At 32.8% G+C, this 20,313-nt stretch overlaps 1 protein-coding gene and 1 non-coding gene across 4 annotated transcripts in view; both read right to left on the bottom strand.

The window, feature by feature from the left end:
* LOC140436337 (uncharacterized) overlaps positions 1-20,313 on the bottom strand; it is a 223,365-nt gene that overhangs the window by 59,064 nt on the left and 143,988 nt on the right. For 2 of the 3 annotated variants that reach the window (XM_072525061.1, XM_072525062.1), the window contains one exon: positions 12,173-12,293. The gene's annotated coding sequence lies outside the window, so the exon portion shown is untranslated. Of the gene's footprint in view, positions 1-5,747; positions 5,893-12,172; positions 12,294-20,313 lie in introns of those variants that run through there. The other variant, XM_072525063.1, reaches the window with a different exon arrangement.
* On the bottom strand, positions 7,385-7,491 carry LOC140437938 (U6 spliceosomal RNA). The gene has a single exon (XR_011950420.1). It is a non-coding gene; the product is annotated as a U6 spliceosomal RNA (small nuclear RNA).

The raw sequence follows: 20,313 nt of genomic DNA on the forward strand, positions 1-20,313 counted from the left end.
AGTGATAGTCTTGTTACACAAAAAAGGTGATATTACTAAATTAGAAAATTATAGACCCATCAGCCTCTTGACACATATGTATAAACTCTTTATGAAAATCTTAACAAAGAGACTAACACCTAAACTTGATTTCTATCAGCCCAAAGAACAGGCAGGCTTTAGGAGAGGATATGGCACAAATGACCATTTGCACACCATAAAGATCTTAATTGAAAAATGCATCGAGTACAACATACCACTGGTTCTTGCATTTGTCGATTACGAGAAGGCTTTTGATACTGTAGAGTTTGAAACCGTACTGGAAGCCCTAAATCAAAGCCGAATAGATTACAGGTACACGTCACTAATCAAAAACATCTACGAGAACGCTACATCAAGTATACGACTACACAAAGACACAGAAAAATTCAGCTTAGGTCGAGGAGTAAGACAAGGAGACAATATTTCACCAAAATTGTTCACGGCAGCTCTAGAGTCAATATTTAAGAACACCCAATGGCAAGATATGGGCATCAATATAGATGGAGAAAGATTAAATCATTTGAGGTTTGCAGATGATGTCGTATTAATCGCAGATAACTTACAGGATACAGTTTCTATGCTACATTCGCTTAAAAGTCTGTCTGAAAGAGCAGGATTAAAGATAAACTTTGAGAAAACTAAACTTATGACAAATCTCGTAATGAGTGGAAATATAACTATCGACAATAATACCATACAACAAACAGACACTTACAAATATCTGGGACACGAGATCAAAATAAACAGAGACAATCAAACAAATGAAATACAGAGGCGAATAGGCCTGACATGGGCAGCATTTGGCAAACTAAGCCATATTCTAAAAAGTTCAATTCCCATGTGTCTCAAGCGAAAAGTTTATAACCAATGTGTTTTGCCTGTACAAACTTATGGAGCAGAGACTTTAACACTTACGCAGAAATCTGCGAATAAACTAAGAGTTACACAACGAGCCATGGAACGTGCAATGCTGAATGTGAGCCTCCGAGACCACATAACAAACCGACAAATCAGGCAAAGATCAGGAGTTCAAGACGTCATCGAAAGAACCACGAGACTTAAGTGGAACTGGGCAGGACACTTAGCCAGAACACAAGATGGACGATGGACAAGACGAATTATGGAATGGAGGCCCAGAAATTATAAAAGAAGCCGAGGACGACCACCGACTAGATGGACCGACGACATAAAAAGAGTAGCGGGAAACTGGCTACAAGCGGCCCAGTGTAAAGAACACTGGAAAGAACTGAGGGAGGCCTATGTCCAGCAGTGGACGGGATTGGCTGATTGATGATGACTAAAAAGTGTTATCCTCAAATTGAACAAAGTGTAAAAACTTGTTGACCTTGGAATTACAATGGCTCTGTAAACAACAGTAGCCAAGGAGACCCTGCGGGTGGTGGAAATTTCAACAGTTATATTTTACTAGAAGATATAGGTAATCTTGTACTGAGCAAGAGAAATTAACAAGGGCTTGTGAATTGGAACGTCGAAAATAACTTAATATACTGGCGGATGAAAACAACCTAAAACACTAAATCGCAGGCAAAAACCGTATTTTGAAGAATATTAAGTAACTTCAAAAGAGAAAAACTCCAAAAACATACGGTTTTTTATTGTGTTTTGCTGAACTAATCACTGTTCTATAGATTTAGACTTCGATGATCTCGACTGCATCTTTGATTTAGCAACTTTACAACCGACATAGAAAGAAGGGGTAGAATAATAATATCTCTATAAAAAATCATTATGCAGCTAACCCGCCGGACAGCACCATGCAAGGGGTGTAGTTGAAATCATGAGATTTCTGACTGAGGAGCAGGCGATGCCATAGTTTAGCAAATATGAACACACTGGTGGAGACGATGGAATAATTACTAAAAGATCTTTCATAAAAGGGTAGCGCATAACGTATTGTAGCAGCTACACTAGTGGAACTTATTATTAAAAGAGGTTTTCCCTAAAGATTTTACAGAGGTAATAACATGTTGATTCAACCGGCATGGCAATTTATTCTACTCGATGTAGGAAGCAAAATAGTACTGCATTAAACGTCCTAAGGAACCTAATTTGCTGAAAATTTGAAGGCCGTTACTCTTGGACTTTCTGCTTATGTGGATATTCGATTTTTTTTTCTATTTTGTGTCTATACATTTACACACTGTAGGTTAAAACAGTCATCAGACCAATAACGACATACGCGGCAGAAACAAGACCTGACACAGAGAGGACAAAAAGAACGTTAGAAACAGCAGATATGAAAACACTTAGAAAAATTGAAGGTAAGACACTATGGGACAGAGCTAGAAGTACAGATATACGATGGAGATGCAAGGTGGAGAACATCAAGAACTGGGTAAGAAATGGAATAGTAGAATGGAACGATCATATAAGCCGAATGACAATAAATAGAGTAGTAAAGACGGCAAGAGACGGTTCGCCAATAGGAAGACGATAAGTAGGAAGACAACAAAAATGATGGAAGGACAACTTACTGGAGGCACATTGAAAAACAGACAGAGTCATGTCTATATAAGAAGAAGAAGAAGAACAAGATACGCGAATCAAACAAAAACACAAAGCTTGTGCATTGGAAACTCAAAAGAAAACCTATTCAGAGATAAAAATACTGTAATTAATACTTTTGTAGGGAGTACAACTGTTTAGGCACAATAATTAACCATAGTGGTTGCACTAAAAGGAAATATAAGAAAGGCTAGTAAGCGGGAAAAAGGTTATAGGATGTCTATATTCAATATTGTGATCCAAAGATATATATCGAGAAAGAAAACTGTAACACAATCTTTAAAAATATCATAATGTATGAATGCGAAAAATTGAAGCTAAACAAATCCTTAGACGTGGCTTATAGAAATGGACTCCTTTCGAAGATATGACAGAATATCAAGAATCGAAAATATACGACCAACTAAAAGTGGCTTAACAACTCTTATTGAGGAAATTAAATGCAGACAGCTTGTTTGGTATGGTCGTGTCCTAGGAATGGATAATATATGACTTTTTAAGCAAATAACAAATTGGGTATCAGTTAAAAGAAAAAAGAGGAAGACTAAACTGGACTTGGTTAGGAGGCATACAAAATATAATGTCCGAGAAAAATATTCAGGCTGGAAATTGAAACGACAGCGAGAATAAAAATTAGAAATAGGAAGGCGTAAGACGCTATGAAAACCAGATGAAAAAAAAACTAATTGGTTCTTTGAGCATCTTTTTCGTTCCCTGAGTTATCAGGGGAAGGTGTATTTTACCATAATTTGGACTGCTGTCCGAAATTTTAAATAGAGCCATGAAATATTCCATTTTTAAATTTTTGTAAAATCATTTCTTAGATTTTTTATTCTGGAGTCCGGGAACTCAATCTCCAAACTATCCATATTCCTGCACTATATACACTTCCTCTTTACTGTACCACTGCAATTATTTGCTTACGTTAGTTTCGTATATATCAATGATAATGGTTTACAAACAACAAAAAAAAATAAACGAAATATTTTCATAAGAATGAGATAAAAGATAGGCAATTCTACACCATACATCACTCACATCCTTATCTTATGTTCAAGATATTATCATATTTTTAAAAGATCTAGTGAATTACTTTAACAAAATAAAAAAGGGAAGTACGCGAGGCTTGAAGTGATTTGTTTTTTGTTGGGTGCAAGAAAAAAAAACTTATCTTGTTTAATCATAAATTAATATGTCTGAGGATTAATATAGATATGCTTGAGGATTCATATATAATCTATATAATATACATGATAGCATTAGAAAAATGATAGGTATTGTGGATGTGGACATGGAAACGATACTCCATAAGTAAATAATGACCTAGCAACAGACAGAACATCAGGAAAGCGTAAATTCTAGGACGAATTGGAAATACAGCCCAACTACTTAAGCCATGAGTGGCAGAAACCTACAAAAATTGGAGTGGGAAGTCGATATATTCGATACAAAACTCAAAATTTTAAGAATTAAAAGATTGCAGAGTAGTGTCGAGCCAAAAATTGGATATGGTAGTTATTGACATAATAAATGATTTGAGTATTACTTCTTAATAGAAAAAGCATATTTTGGTAACGGTGGACATTTTTTCCAAATCCGTGAAATTATATAGCTGTCCTACAACGAAAGGCAAAGAAATTCTGAGAAAAATAGAGAAAGAGGAATTGAGACCAATTTTGTAAGTATTAGACATCTTCAAAGCAATCACTCGGAAAGGTACGTTCAAGAAATCATAAAGTTTCTCAGAATTGCAACTGACAGATAACACAAGCGATGGAATAGGAAGGTATCTGAAATAGAAAAGTATCTCAATTTTGCATCAAACACCATGGCGAAAGGGACGCCGGAATATGAAAGGAACAATGCCACTAAGATGATGGAAAGACCCAGACTCCCGAGAGTACCGTCCAGCGGAGGTTACGTTAACAATATTTGTGCAAAGCTTATACCATTATTCGAGAGACCATAGATAATACATAATGAAAATGAAATCAATAGTTATGTACTACGACAAATGGATTCAGATAGTATCCGGGGAATTTTCAATATCCAAGACCTGTGCAAAGACCATGAATAGGCAGGTATTTTAAAATAATATACCGTGGGCGGACACGAAAGTAGATAAAAAAGGTATTGGTAATATTATATTAAATTAAAGTTGTACATTAGGAATTTTGAATAAAGACATAGAAACATTTATTGGATTTTTATTTGTTTCAAGGAAATTTGCTACCTGTACCAAATTTTCATTTTACCAAATGGCGAGGAGTTGTTTAAATAACATCCATAATCCTCGATTTTTTACTTTTGGAAAAATTTTAAGGAATTAAATATGCAGGCATCTGTCTAAATTTAACTCTATTCCACTGAAAGTGCGTTTTTAACAATTAAAAGTGATTCCACGAGCAATTAATTGTCATTAGATTTGACAGGACAAAATCTGAGGAATAAAAATTTTAATTTCAACAATGGATTTTTTGAAAATTTTATTTGTAAGCGTTTGTAAATGTAAATAGAAAAGATTACCAGTAATTTGCATAATTTGTTTAGGAATAAGAAAATAAAATTGTTTTCTAAGACCGCGACATCAATATAGATTGACTTTGGGGTAATCCAAATGAGTGTTTGACGTAGAAATTTATTGTCAAGCTTCTGGCTTGGTAGTATGTTGTGTGTATAATAAAACGAAAGGAGACAAAGAAAGAAGATTGGCAAAAAGAAAAAGTGGGAAAGATATATTTTTTATTGGAGTGTGCTGATTGGCCAAGGAAGGTGTTTTATCAGATAATATGAAAGAAAACGAGAGGTTTGGTTTTGGAAAAGTAGACAATTTCAAAAAGGGAGCTTGATACGAAATGTTGTTTTCATTTTCTCAAGAAAAATAAATTGTTCAATAAATCAATCAATCAATTTCGTTGGAAACGTAAACTGCAATTTTAGATCTCTTAGGAAAAGGAGAAGGATCTACGGCAATTGGAAAATATTTTAATTTAGTCGAATCAACTGTAAGAGCAATTAAGAAAAGAATGAAGTTTCTATAATAAAATCTATAATTTCTGGTACAAAATATTATATATATATCTATATATATATATATATATATATATATATATATATATATATATATATATATATATAAATATTTGCCCAAGAAATTGTAATAACATGACTTTAAAACAACCCATTAATATGTAACTCACCTTTTACACAAACTACTTAAATTCTCACACCTTGTCCATCCACAAATATTTGCTTTTCCAATAAACGATCACAAAACAAACGACCGGCGATCGAAAATAATAACTGTTTAAATTGCATTCGCTTGAATTCGTAAGCTTCTACAAACTAAACTAATAATATTTCAAAATGTGTACAATGTACAGTTTGTTTATCTACAAAGGAAAACAGATTATTTTGGAGAGTTTTGGATGTATTGTACCTAATAGGTAAGTAGGTACGATACACGCACGAGTCGTTTTATTGCGATAATACGTTTTAATTATTGATACGAAGATTTGGTGGATTTAAAAATAAATATTAAGATATGGATAGGGGCCTAATATTGTGATAAAAGTTTAAATGCAAATTAACAAACCACACGAAATAATTCTCCCACTAAATAAATGTCTTAGCCAGTAGTTAAATGTTTTCAATAAAATATATTGAGGCATAATTTATAAATTTTGTTGTTTTTCTGAAAACATTTACTACCTTTTCCTTTTTTTTATTTAAAGAAACAAAGTCGCATCCACCCAAAGGTTATTAGCGACATTCCTGTAACATTTATTTGTAATAATATTAAATTTAACATTTGTAACAATCAATCATTGTAACAATTAATTACAATTTGTGAACAATTGAACATTTGTAACAATTAATTAAGTTAAATTTTGTGTAACATATATATTTACATTTTAAGTAACCTAATAAATTGTTCGGAACTAAACTTTTGTTGAGGAGTGCTTTCAGGTTATTTGGCAAATTGTAAGACTGTCTTTGGTTTACATATTTAGGACAGTCTATCAAGAAGCGCTTTTTACTGTCTACTGTATTGCATGTTTCGCATTTTGCAGGTTTACTATTTGAGAAGAGATAGGCATGAGTATACCTACAGTGTCCAAGTCGTAGACGTGTAATAATAGTTTGGCATCTTTTACTTCTGGCTGTGGACTTCCATGAAAAAATATCACTTTTGATGGTTCTGAGTTTCGAACAAGAGTCATTCCACTCCCGATTCCACGCACTTAACACCTTATTTTTGATTTAAACTTTTAGATCGCCTGCGATACTCCAACACTCTGTTTCTGATGCGTAACTGGTGATAGCGTTACGCGCACTAGTATCTACTTCTTAATTTCCTTCTATGCCTATATGAGATGGTATCCATAGGAAGTGGACTGAAATTTTCTTGAGCTTTCATTAATACGTCCCTGATAATTTTCTCAATGGGGTGTTTAGGGTATACATTTTGCATAGCTTTGACTGCGCTGAGAGAGTCAGAAAGGACTAGACAACAAGGGATGTTTTTAATATTTATTTGCTTGATGGCTTTGAGCAAACCAAATAGTTCTGCAGTATAGATGCTGGAATTTAAAGGAAGTTTAAATTGAAAAGTGTCATTTGGGGTTACCACTGCTACTCCAACGCCAAGTTCACCTTTGGATGCATCTGTATAAATTTTAATCCACTTATTGTATTGTTGATCTAGGATTGAATTTAGTTTAACTTTAAAAGTAATAGGACTAGTTTCATGTTTATTATAATATATACTTAACGCTGTAATGACAAGGCTATGGAAAAAACCATCAATATTCCACTGAAGTAGAGAGTTGAATTTAAAAATGTGGAACGATTCACGATTTTGCGTGTCATCCTTGCGCAAGGGCCATGCTAATCTTCTCTGTATCGTTCCAATTTTAGTATATGTACCGCCGAAGCGAGTACACTACCTTTTCTTCATTGGTCTCTATTTTCAGCTGTTCTGAGAGCTTCGCAGAATGAGTTTCCAGATGAATTCTTAATCTGGTCGGACAATCTAGTTGGTGATCGTGCTCTTCATCTTCACCCCGACACGTTCCCAGAAACAATAATTAATCTCTCCAAACTATCGTCACTTTTTTCGCTATCGTCACTCTGCTTTTATAGAAAAAAAAAAACAAACAAATGGATTAGAAGCAAAACGAAAGTAAAAGACGCAGGAGAACATGCTGCCAAATTAAAATGGAGCTTCGCAGGACACAATGCTCGACTGGGTCAATGAGATGGATCATGGGAACCACAAATGAGATGTTCTGATGATATTAAGAAGATCGGAAGACACAACTGGAAGCAAGTGGTGCAAAATAGAAAACACTGGATTGATTTGAGGGAGGCCTATGTCCAAAGTTGGATTACTTAAGGCTGAAGAGAGAAAGAGAGAATGAGAGAAAGAGAGAGAAAGAGAGAGAGAGAGAGAGAGAGAAAGAGAGGGAGAGAGAGAAAGAGAGAAAGAGAGAGACACCAATCAGATAACCATTCTCCTGAATTCCAAATAGTGACACAGATAGAATGGATGGCATGTAATCCTTTGTTACCTAGTAACTTAGTAGTATTTTTACCTGGTATTGAATCAATGCCTGGGGATTTATTTCTCGTTAGCGATTTAAATGCACCTTTGACTTCAGCGAGTAAGACAGTAGGTTCTCTACTTTTTTCTTATTCACAAGCATAACGAAAATGTGTAAACGTTACTTAAGAATGATTTATTAAAAATATATCATTTAAGTTAAAGATATTCACTGAAATTTAACAAAAAATATCAAGAATACCCGATTTTGACGGGCTGCTGATAATTTCTTAAATAGGTATCAAACATCTGCTATTTGTTTTCTGAAAATGTTTAAAGATTTAGAAGCTTCAAAGCTAATGACTAGCATTAAAAGTAGTTAAAAGAAAAATCTATTATGGTAAGATTTATAGTAATTTACGCGACATTTTTTAAAACCCAGATATATTATTATATCTAGTAAGAAAAATAATAAAATTATTAAATAACACATTGGTAAATACACGATGGTAATTATCAAATCACAGTAAAAGCAATAATAGACTTAGAGGACGCTGGCGTACCTACTAATTAACCTTTTTTTATTTAAAACGTAGTGATCTGGAATAAGTAACTGTACATATCGAAGCCGGCGGAATAAGAAATACGACGACGAGTGTGAGAGAATTTCCAAGGTCGCTATATAAGTGAGTGAGTGAATATTTCACTTTACCGTACCTAAGAACATTTTATTTAATCACGAGGAATCACATTTAGATTTTCAGAATCTGATTTCCCAGATATCTAATTTCACGAACTCATCGCTGATGGTTAATTTAGATAATCGGTATTTTTCGCGTGTTTCGTAGTAAGTATTTTTTTCGTAAATGGGTATTTTCGTATACGTTGATTTTTGTTAAAACATATAAAGCACAGTTCATTCTCATCTGTTTTCTTGATAGTATTTTCATTTTGTTCTGTATTCACCAAGTAGAGTTGTCTGTCCAGTCAATTCTCAACTCAAACAAAACCAAATTTTTAGTGTTTAGTCGTGACCCACATTCCGATGCAAAGCTTCAATTAAACGGAGTCCAAGTTGAGGAAGTTCACAAAATGACATATTTGGGAACTGTCATAACGGACCAACTAGATCGAGACATAGAAATAAAACGTAGAATAGCAATGACTAAAACTACTTTTATGAAAATGAAGTCATTTCGTTGCAATAAGCATCTCAGTTTAGAACTAAGACAAAGAATGGTTAAGTGCTATGTTTGGTCCGTACTTTTGTATAGTGCAGAAGTGTGGACGCTAAAAGTATCGATCATGAACAAAATTGAAGCATTGGAAATGTGGGTTCAGAGACGAATACTGAAGATACCTTGGACAGCAAGGAAAATTAATGAAGAAGTACTAAGGAGCGTCAACAAAGATAGAGAACTGCTAAAGACTGTTAAACATCGAAAAATGTCTTATCTGGGACATATAGTAAAGGGAAGTCGATATAAAATATTACAACTTATCCTTAAAGGCAAAATAGAGGGCCGTAGAGGTGTAGAAAGAAAACAAGTTTCTTGGTTACATTAATGAATGGACACAGATAACAAATGCAGGACAATTATTCCATATTGCAGAAGATTGAGAAGCCTTGCAATGGTAGATTCCATTCCGCCACGCGAAGAAGAAGTTAATTCTCGTTCTGTTAAGTCTTGTGCGGCCTTTCACTCTTCTAAGAAATTTCATTCGAGCCTGGATTCTAGAGCTATCTTTTTAAAAAGTTTGTGTATATCTTGATCGAAGGCTCAAATATAACCAGCAACTATCTTGATCTCCTTTATAAGACATACCAACTATCATGAATCTAATTTCCAGCAACTATCTTGATCTTCTTTATATATAATACATAATACCAACTATCATGAATCCAAGTTGCAAAGTATTGGTCTACGAGATTATGTATCTCATCATGCACGAGAGGGAGCGAAATACAGAGGATTACAAAGTTACTAGTTGTAAAATGGAAAGGCAGTTAGCATTTATCTGCCATGCACAGAGACACACAGCACGTTAATTGGAATAAAATGTTCAAAAAAATATCACACCTATCCTCTCTCTTCAGAGATATAAATTGAGGTACCCAAATCAGATGGCCATTTTCTTGAATTCCAAACAGCGACAGAGATAGAATGGATGTTATGTAATCCTTTTTGATAACCTAGTAACTAGTACAACTACATTTTAATGTAGAAATTTCATTATTCGAAACTTTTAGACAATAACAGTACCCCAAACAACGATATTTGGATGCAACAAGATGGTGCTCTACCTCACTATGCTCGTGTGGTGAGGCAATACTTAAATAATGTGTTTCCCAGAAGAAGGATTGGAAGCTGTGGTTTTATCAAATAGCCTCCACGTTCACCCGACATGAATCCTTTAGACCATTTCCTGTGGGGCCATTTAAAAAACATTTTTTTTTACTGGCTTTTTTTGTAGTATGTCTTCTGCGCGGATATCTCTAATTATCCACGTTTAAAGCTAGTAAACAGCTTCTAAAGCTATTAAACAGTTCAGTTAAAAAAATCCTATTTAAAAAATAATTTTTTTTTACAAATATGCTGTAACTACAACAATATTACCAGCTTCTGTGATACAAGTAGATACTACTTATTTTAATAAATAGTAATAGTGACAGATACATTTTACGTTTTTTTTTTGTTCCAAGGCATACTTTATACGTTCTCAAAATGTCGGTACTGACGCTAAAAAGTTATTTAACTGATGTTTCTCGATTTCTTTCTAATACAATTTAACTTAGGATAAATTTGGTAAAGCAAATCGATCATTAATTCATTTATTTGCTCAAAATTACTAAGGTATATTTTAAAATTATTTGTTTTGAGTAAAGTTTCACATTGTACCTAGCAATGAAGTTGTACTTAATATACTAATATAAAGTTTTTATAGTGTCCTGTGATAATGTTATTGTTATTCAATGTTTTTTAAAAAAGAAATTGTAACTCCACTTGGAGTAACAAACAAATGGATACAAACGGACTAGCCAAGAAAATAAATGTAACACAACTGGCATGGGGCGCTTTCGACAAACTAGCATATATCTTGAAAAACACCTCCATTCCTGTAAACTTAAAGAAAAAGGTGTATAATACATGCATACTACCAGTTTGTACCTACGGCTTGGAGACAGTAGCCCTTACCAAAAAAGCTGCTAAAAAATTAGAAACAACGCAAACGCAAAGAGCAATGGACCGAATCATGCTTGGATATCACTGAGAGACAAGATTAGAAACACCGAGATAAGACGTAGAACGAAGATTAGGGATATTGTGTAAGAAATTACAAAAATGAAATGGCGCTGGGCAGGTTACGTAGCCCGATATAATGACAACAGGTGGACACGGAGAATTCTAGAATGGAGACCAAGGACGGCACCAACAAGCATGGGAAAACATCAAAAAAGATGGGTAGATGAGAGAAAGATGAACACAATTGGGAGATACCTACATTCGGGAGTAGATGGAAAATGGTTGACAAAGAGAAGAGAGACTTAACATGGTGATATGCTGGTTTTTTCGAAGATTTTTTACATACCATTTCAATCTAATGGCCGCAATCTCAAATTTCATTCGCTGATGATAGTATAAAGCATACCGAAATATATTTGATTAGTGAAAAAAAGTATTCTCTTTGCTTTATTAATTCAGCTGCATATCATATGCATATATATTCAAATATATATACATATAAAATATATTTGAAATTATTCAAAAATGTACACCTGCACAACTCGTAAAAATGGTAAAAACTGTTTAAAAAGGTCATGTTTGATGAAGATATAAAATTCGTGAATACGAAATGCAGATAGTCGAACAATAAAAAACAATGATTAATATTTTGCTACGAAAAACCTTGACCTCTTCAAATAACGGTAAAACATTGGTAAACAAATTGCTAGGAATGTCTGATTTCAGCATATAGTATGCCTAATGTCTTTTAGATTGACAATTCTTTTATAAACCGTACAAAAATTGAAGATTTCTCATTTGAAAAACCTGCAGTTAGTAATTTTTATAAACTCACCCAAAAGAACAAGCTTCTTGGTTCTTTAAAATGAGCCCAAGTTGAAGAAAGATCACAACATTCGTCCTTACTGCTGAATTGGTAAGTGTATCCTTAAAGTTATCAAACTGATCTCAAATATCTGAAACAAAATAAAATTTTAGTCTGTGGTACTAACGATAATATCATAAAAATTAAAATTTTTAAAAAAATGTTCAAAGGCTCTATAATTATGTGTAAAATCCAAAGTATTTTGTGCAAAAGCATTGGATGTCATAGCCTGTGATGTAGGTTCTATTAATTATATGAGATTTTTCTAAACTATATGTAATTAACCCAACCAACACATTAATATTTCTTCACTATTTACATTTTTATGTTTAAACTATTGCAAAGATAAAATTATTGAATGCTGGATAACGAAGTTGAAGTGGTTTGTTTAAAAAAATCAACTTTAACCTAAACGCAAACATTATTAGACGTATGGACGTACACAAAGGAACAGTGTCAAATAATCCAGAGGTGAATACCTAGCTAACTCTAGAGGCTGCTAGATTGCAAAAGAGATAAAAGACAAAGATGAATAAATCTTAAAAGGAAAAGTTCAGCACTATATGAATGAACTCGCAAAGAAATGCGGAATGGTATGATAATGAATGCAGAACAGCAGTAGAGGAAAAAAGGCAAGCTAGGCTTAACCAACTTTAAAGCACTACAAGAAATAGCAGAAAAATTTATAACGAAACGAGAATACAAGCGACTAGAATATGCAGAAGAAAAAAAGAGAAGCTTTAAAAATACAAGTACAAGAAATCCTAGAACATAAAAACAGACATGAGAGAAGAAAATTCTATAAAAGAATAAAAGAAAGCACACAGTCACTTAGACCAAAATTAACAATATGAAAAGACAAGGACGGAGAACTACTAACGGTGAAACAAAAAATTATAATGACATGGAAAGAATACTTTGAGGAAAACCTAAATGCAGACAATGGAAATGATCAAAACGAAACAATATATTTTACGGCGGAGCATCACATTAAAAATCCGAATTATGACCAAGTAGTTTAAATACTAAGGAAGATAAAAAACAGTAAAACGCCAGGAACGGATGGAGTTTCGCCAGAATTGTTGAAATATACAGGAGTCTGGGGCAGAATCCATTACTTGATAAAGTTGGTATGGACCAAGGAGCAAATGCCGGAGGAATGGGCAGTTGGTTTTATACAGCCAATATATAAAAAAGGAAATAAGAGGGAATGCCGGAATTGCAGACCATGTACATTGCGAAATGTAATATACAAAATCCTTTCTGGCATTATCTACACTAGATTGTCAGAATACTGCAAAAATATAATTGAATAATCTGAAATTGAATCAAATTGAAAAGTCTGAATCCAAAATGGATTCAGACCAAATAGAGCCCCTACAGACAACATATTCATACTTAGAACAATACAAGAGAAAGCTTATGAATACGACATAGAACTATATAACATGCATATAGACTTTAAACAAGCTTTAGATAGTGTGAGAAGAGACAAAATGCTGGAAGACATCAGAAATCTAGGTACCATACCAAAAAAAATATATCAGCCTCATAAAAAATCACGTTGCTGGGTTCAAAAGCCGCAGTTAGAGTAGATGTTTAACTGTCTCCCTTGTTTGACATCAACGTGAGGGTGAGACAGGGAGACGCACTTTCAACCATGCCGTTTAATCTAGTTCTTGAAGCAGTCATCAGAAAAACCAATGTAACCGACCATATAAACACAAAAACAGTATAAATTACTGCATATGCAGACGATGTCGCCATTATTAGTAGAAGCAAGACACGACTAATGGAAACGTTCAAGGAAATTGATCCTGAAGCACAAAAAAGAGGGCTTAAAATAAAATTTCCAGTGGAAATCGTACATACTATGCTAATAAAAGATTGATGACAGCGACACAGATACAATGGATGATATGTAGTCCTTTGTTGCCTAGTAACTGTAGTATTTCAACTGGTATTGAATCAATGCATGGTGATTTATTTTTCTTTAGCGATTTAATTGCATCTTTGACTTCAGCGAGTAAGACAGTAGGTTCTCTGAAAAGTAGGTTCTCTCTAAAAGAAGTTACCAATTGTAAAATGATAAGGGGTGAGTGTGTAGCTAACAAACACCGACTGGAGGTAGTAGACAAAGATGAGGTGGGAAGGTAAGAATGTAGGACATCAGAACGTAAAGTAGTAGAAGTTAAAGGATCAAGATTTGACAAAAGTCTTTGAGGGTAGAGCGCTGGAAGAGTTTGATGTAATAGATGGGATAAATTATTATTGGGAAGCCAACAGCAAAGTTGTGGTACGAGTGGAAGAGGAAAAACATCTTATAAAGGGGCTCCTAGGGACAAAAAACTAGGTGGTGGAACTATAAAGTGATTGCGGAAGTGTGGAAGACTAAGAGTGTGGATGGAAAAGTGTTTACATCTGATGTTGAAATAAACAAAACTAGTAAGAGTATTTTGACCAATTATCTACTTAATTAATTAGAGAATAAAAGAATGACGAACATAATAAAAACAACATATAAAGAGAATGAATAAAAATCGGCCAATTAAAGAAATACTTACTAAATTATAAAACGAAAGGAAGATGCCCTTTGAAAATATGAAGCAAAGTTTGATGGTCTGGAATGAGGAAGAAGTTTTGTGGTTCATAAAATTGTTAATGAACGAACTAACTTTAGTCTCATACTGTATTTCTTATAGTAATAGTGAGAGGAATACATAAAAATACACAGAAGAAGACAATTTGAACTCATTAAGTCGTAAACCTTTTGAAGAACTAGTTTATTACATATTTATTGCTCATTATTGTCTTAAGAGAAAAAACAAGCAATGCTCTGTAGACATTTAATGATTATTGCGTAATACTAAAGTGTCCGCATTTGCACAATTAATTTTTGGTATCTTATAATTGTCCTGAATAGTCTTATTTGCAAGAATGCGCGGGCTCTTGTTAAGTGGCTACTTAAAGCGTCTGTTACATAAAATGTTCAGTGCTCCAAGACACAAATTATTTATTTAACCATTTAATTTAGTGACTGTCGCAACTGACTCTACCTGTAAATAGCTTCTCTTTTTTTGTTTGATTGACATTTATTAGATGTAGCAGTTATAGATGTTTCAACCGCACCGATATTGGTAAATATCAAGGATATAGCGGCAATTATTGCGCTGGGAGTAGCAATTGATGATTTTATCGCGTAAAAGGAGATCGTTTTTGATGAAATACTGTAATAAATAGCTAGTGACAATAAGACTAGAAAAATTTATGATTAAGAATTCTTCGAGGACTGTTTTTCTACGTTATTAATTACAATTTTTAAAAGATAGTATGAATTATCATTTATAAAGCTCATAGTGAAAAAAAGGTAAAATTTTAGAAAACACAATGACCTTAAAAAAACCTAATCTTAATGAACAATCAACGTGATATAATATTCATACAGATACCTCATCAGTAGAGTTTGAGAAATATGAAAAATGCATATTAAGTGCATATTTTGAATAAATTTGATAAGTGCATACCTATGCATTTATTAAAAGTGCATATTTTCAGGTATACCATAATATAGACAAACATCTGAGAACGGAAGTAATGCAATTGAGCGAGGTAGGTAAAAATATCGCTTGGAAATACCTCTTATTGGTATTGGCATAATATGACAATATGAACAATAAACGCGATAAGCTGGTTGCCGGAATTAAATAAAATCATAAATCATTAATCAATATGGTTTTTCTCGAAAGCTTAACAAATAAAAAATTACCAGAATTTGTATTAGCAAAAGACAAAATGCAATTGTCGTTCTGTCCGTAGTTAAAGTTACTTCAGTTTGGTGTATTCTTTTGTTCAGTGTTTAAGTGTTTACCAAAAGTGTTAGAAAATGCCAAAACAAATGACAAGTAAATCAATTTTTCTGAAAAAGTGGATTAATAGTAAAACAGAGTTCAAAATCATTGATGACAACCATATATTTTGCACGGTTTATAACAAACCGGTAAGTATTATGTTTAATTTAATTATTCTTTTAATTTTTAAATATTTTTCTAAAAATATAAGCTAAATATAATTTTACGTTAAAACGTAAGTTTTAGAATATGACTGTCATTCACTATGAAAAACTAATTTATTTTAATACACTGATATTAAAATTATTTTTAGCAAAGGTGTAAACATGGTTTGACACTGACTTTTTCGTCATAAATTAATACGTTATTTTTTTACGATAAAAATGTGACATTTGACCAAACCCTCTGATATTTTTGAAGAAAAATTCTACGATCAAAACTCAAAAAATAGTTTATACAAAAGATACTTTGGGAAACAAGGTTTTTAAAATTGTAACATGTAGTGTGCATGGAAATCGCCCTTTGTCTTAATATCTTGTATATAAAATTTTAATAGAGGTGAAAACCAATTAAATTAGAATATTATATTGTATTAATTTTAAAATGGAGAAGTACTACTGGAGAAGTTTAAAGTGGAGAAGTTTATTGGTTCACTTTTTTATTTCCAATTTTCAGATTGTATGCGAAAAGTTGATCAACACTTGGGTACTGCAACGCATAAATCTCGTGCACAAAAGCTCAAGATTCGGTTCAGCAGCTAATAATTACAAATAATACGAAACTAGATAATCCATTATTCCAACAATTTTTAAAAAAGTACTGCAATAATGATATTGTATAAGTTCCTTCTGCTACGACTCTACGAAAAAAATATGTAGATTCCAGCATGCAATTTACTGTTGAAGCGATTAAAACTGCAATTGGGAATAATCCAATATGGATATCTGTTGAATTGACGACTGATATATTGCAAAGCGTATAGCGTGATTTTAGGAAAACTCGTCAGCATTTCAAAAGCTCTTGAGTTCCCTTTTGACAATCATCAAAGTATAGCTCAACATCACCAAGTGCAAAAAATACTAAAATCGATGCATCTCCACACTTCCCGAGGGAATCCAATAACAATAATATGGGTGCCTTCTCATATCGGCATTCAACGAAATGAGATGGCTAACAGCGCTGCAAAAGAAGCATCTACATCTAACTAACCCATCTACATTATACAGTTCCAAGAAGATATAAAATCAAAATTCAAAAGGAATATCCAAGGCAAGTGACAACTTTGCATCACCAAAGACATAAAGCTGAAAGAAATCCAACCTAATGTTAACAGCTATTTATCCCTAGCATCCCTAAACAGAAAAGAGAAGATAGCAATACGGAGATTGAAGATAGGACACACACGTTTGACACACAGTAATTTTATTTTCTCTGCAGACCAACAGTCATGCTCTCACTGCAACGATATTCCTATTACCGTCAAGCACATCCTCATAGAATGTCAACACTACCAAGTCACTCGCATTGCCAACAATATAACCCATAGTTCTTCAGAACTGTTCAAGCCGACTTAAGAGCCTAATAGACTTCTCAAAGACTACACAGTTGTTTAACAAAATATAATAGGTACTACTGTAAACCTTTGCTCCCGTGTCAATGAAAATAGCTGTCGAGACACGTTAATTCAAAATAAAAAAAAATTATTTGACATCGTTGTTTTAGTTGTATCTTCCGCCATAAGAACAAGTTGTCCTGTTTTTTGTATGTCTGTCCAATCAGTTCAAGAAGCCTGTTTTATGTCCACACATCTTCAGTCTTCCTATTTTTCTTTCCATCTCTTCTCTTGTCTCAATATACGCCCCAAACAAGATATTTTTGTACATTTAACAGTAATTTTCCATTGATATAAAAAAAGTATCATTTGATACATTTGTTTAAATAAATTACTGTTATATCTCAAAGTTTCAACAACCTTGTATTTTTCTTCATTCAACTTTCGTTCTGTTTAAGAATTTGAACTCAGTACCTTACTATTTGTTAATACACTTGTCTAGACACTTTAATTACACCTACTCCTCTAGAGTTGAAATCCACAGGTGCGTGTATTTTTCTAACGACTCGATAAAATGATAATTGGTGCTAATCATACTAAAAAAATTTGAAAAAGAACGGTGCTTTCTCTGGTAATTGCGTTTTAGTGGGTTATGGTTAATTTTTTTGATATATATTGTGGTTTAAATTGTAAATGTAGTTTAGAAGTTACAAAAATTACTTAATTTAAAAAAACTGTCTTTATTAAAATCGTTTTCAGAATGCGATTTCTAACAATTTTCACATAATAAATCTGTTATTCGGATATTTTACAGCTAAGATTATCAATAATTGTAAATGGTTTATAGACACTTATTAAAACATGTCTACTCTGTAAGCGTTTCTTCATACATATTTAATTGAAATTTATGACTCTCTATAAATACCAAATAAATTGTAGTATCAAAACATAATGTGTAGAACTATTAAGCAAGAAAATATTATGTTTTATGTGTGCCTATTGAAAAAATAGTCATACAGACCACAAGTATTTGCAAAATAAGATGGAGAAACTACGAGAAACTCAGAGGAAGGGGGAGAAAATATATGGGGGAGAGACGAAATATACATATTCATTTTATTTTCAAAATAAGATACCCATTTTGGACAAACTTTTAGCAGACAATAGTGACGAAACTTTGGAAACTTTTATGTATTATTTTCTAAGTTTGTACGGGTGTTTATATTATTTTTTATAAATTCTTGTACAAAAGTGACACAAGAAAATATCGACGTTTATATTTTTTCTGTTTGTATAGTCCTGTATAAAGTATCTTCTGCCATAAAAACTATGCTATCATGCATTTACAAATCGAGTATAACTAAACTAATCCTGTTCTTATATCCCATACCATATCGTGTATTGTCCCTCTCTAAAGATCTCTGTCTCTATTCATTGTTATTAACTCATGCATAGGTCTTTTGAATATCTCTGTAATATGATAGATCCATCTTGTTAGGATCTTCCTTGTGATATTCGGTCTTCTACCTTTCATTGTATAATCTTTATTCTGCTCATAAGACTAATTAATATAGTTGCATATTTTTGCTCGCTGCTTTTTCGGAATTGATATCAAAACAGACTTAAGCCATTCCTCAGGAGTTTCATCAGCAGTATACACATCATTCAAAAGGTTAACTACAGCATTGACAAAGTCCTCTTGTATCATTTTTAAAAGTTCAACTGGGACGTTGTTCTGTCCAGTTTTTTTTCTTAATTTTGACTGATTTCATTGTATGAGCAACTTTAGATTTTAAAATTTCAGATCCTTCTGGATATACATTGCTCTGTATGTTTGGTCTATTATCTTAAAACAATTCAGTTAGATAGTTACTCTATGTTTCAATTAATTCTCGTTCATCAATAATAACTTTTCCTGCATTATCTACTAGATTATTTTTGTGCTTTTCTTATTATACAGACCAGCCACTTCACAACATTTTTTGTGCATATTGTACATGTCATGTTTCTTTTCTAATTCTTCCATTTCTGAACATTTAAACATTTAAACATTAAAACAAAACATTTTAGAAAATAAAGCTTTTTCAAAATACTTTAAAAACGCTTGGATGAGTTTTATCCGAAAAGTGCTTAATTTTTTTGGATAGTTTACGTTGAAATATTCGATTTGGAATTTGACAAATAGGAACCTACTTTTCATGAGCTACTACTCTGCTTCTACAATTTACAGGCTTCATAAATATATTTTTTAAGTTTTTTATAAGCTACATTTTTGCTAATTTTATTTTTTTCTATACATACATACTTACTTTTTATTATTTGTAAAAATCCGTCTGAAAACGTGGTTTTTATTTTAAAAAATGAACATTTTCACGCGCAATGAACTCAAAAAGTATTGACTTGTGACAAAACTTTATAGAATAAAAGTTGCTTAGATTATTCAATTTGTTTATTTTCGAAATTTGAAGATTTTGTTTTTGACCCCTACAAGGGGCGTCTTTCACCCAGAGAAAAGTACCTCTGGGCTCAACTTCAAAAATAAAGTAGGGGGTAAAAGGAATCTAAATCAAATTTTCAAGCAAATCCATCGCGACCAATTACACTCCAAAACGGTGATTTATTGGAGTACCAATAAAGTTCACGTATTTTTATGTTTATATCATTGGGATTGATGTTCTTTTTTTGTGAAGTTGTAAAAGTAGCATACGATC

Source organism: Diabrotica undecimpunctata, chromosome 3 (genome assembly GCF_040954645.1).
Source record: "Diabrotica undecimpunctata isolate CICGRU chromosome 3, icDiaUnde3, whole genome shotgun sequence".
NCBI classification, from domain to species: Eukaryota; Metazoa; Arthropoda; class Insecta; order Coleoptera; family Chrysomelidae; genus Diabrotica; species Diabrotica undecimpunctata.